Source organism: Elephantulus edwardii, unplaced genomic scaffold, assembly GCF_000299155.1.
Source record: "Elephantulus edwardii isolate Elephantulus edwardi_28Jun2011 unplaced genomic scaffold, EleEdw1.0 scaffold00086, whole genome shotgun sequence".
Lineage (NCBI taxonomy): Eukaryota > Metazoa > Chordata > Mammalia > Macroscelidea > Macroscelididae > Elephantulus > Elephantulus edwardii.
The window spans coordinates 2,497,694-2,499,401 of NW_006399836.1; positions in this window are offsets into that span (position 1 = coordinate 2,497,694).

Genomic DNA, 1,708 nt, shown 5'->3' on the forward strand with positions numbered 1-1,708 from the left:
ATGAGGTGGATTGATTCAGTGACTGGGGTAATCAGGATGGGTGTGTCAGAAGCAGTGCGATTGGCACAGGATAGAGCAGGGTTTAGGGTTGTACGTAGGTTCACTATGAATTACAAGCGGCTCGATGGCATACAACAACAACAACAACAACAACTGGTCCATTTCAGCCCCCTAATGCTTAGGATTTTAGTATTTCATGCATTCCATTTCATTTTCAACAACTTCCAACTTTCTTAGTGTTAGGTCTTTGCACTGCACATAAGGCCAAGGAAGGGACCAGAGGAAGAAAAAAATGCTAAAGAAGCTTTATTAAGGGGTCTCCCAGGTGGGATTCCTTGGTCTGCAGAGAAACAGGCAGAGGGAGAGACCAGGAAAATACCGCACCCTAAACTGGATTAGGGCAGGTTTTATAGTAAGGATCTTTAGGGAGAGAAGGGAGGGACATTCTGTTGTGGTTTAGGCAGGTGAGTGGTCCTCTAGGAAGGGAAGAGAGGGACACTCCATGGTTCATTCCCTTTGTTGACATGTTGACTTTCCTTGAATCCTTTGTTCTCCCTTTGACCTTGGTCTGGGCCTGACACTTAGATTCATTCATTCCACATTCCAACTACTGATGGATACTTGCTGTTGTTTCTCCCAATTATGAGTCTTGCCATGTCAGCAAATAAAGGTCCTTCATTGCATGAAAGTTTTATTCCCTACATATCTAGATTACTAGACAAAGGTAGACTGCTTGAAGGACCCAGGTCTTCTCCAGTCACATTCTGAATGCATTCCAACTATCAGAGCTCATTTTTCTAATACTATATTTTTTAAAAGTTCCATTATTTGCCAAGTTCTTGAAGGCCTGTTTTTCAAAAGTGGATGGCCAGTTCTATTTCTTAGGTTGTCTTAATCTGGAAGTTCTGCTGAAACCTGTCTAGCATGGGTGCCCCTACTAGCATTGAAATACTGCAAAGGGAACTTCCAATTGTCACAGAAACGTGTAAACCACCACAGTACAGCAAACTTGCAGACAAGTAGTGGAACACTCCTACATCAAACATTGACAATGATAAATCAGATGAGTTGTGGGATGATGTTAAGGATATCATCTATGAAGAAAGCAAAAGGCTACAAAGAAAACAAAGACAGAGGAAAAAGGGAAAAAGACCAAAATAAATGCAGAAAAGACTCTGAAACTTAAGCGACAACATAAATAGGTCAAACAAAGAGAAGAAATTCTGAAGTAAGAGAGCTGGACATAGTGAGCTCTGGTGTCCTAGTGGCAAGAAGCTACACTGCAATCCCAAAGGCGTTTTGTTTTTTGGTGGGTTTGTTTTGTTTTGTTTTATCTGATGCTCTGCTGGAGAAAGATCTGATTTGAAGGTACATAACAAGAAAGAAAGAAGAAGAAAAAAGAGAGCTGGACAGAAAATGTCAAAAGGAAATTCGAGAATATAAAACAAAGTTGTTGTTGTTGTTGTGGTGGTGGTGGTGGTGGTGGTGGTATGTCCCCATCAAGGTCCCTGTGACTCATTGTGACCCTATGTACAAAGCTCTGAACCCTGCCCTATCCTGAGCCAGTCTCACTGGCTGTGACACATCCTTGATGCATTGAACACCAATTATTGAAGACCAGTGGAACTGTGGAATGCCATCAATGATATCAACCATGAAGAGAGCAAAAAATAACTACAAAGACAGAGGAGAAAGAAAAATAATAATA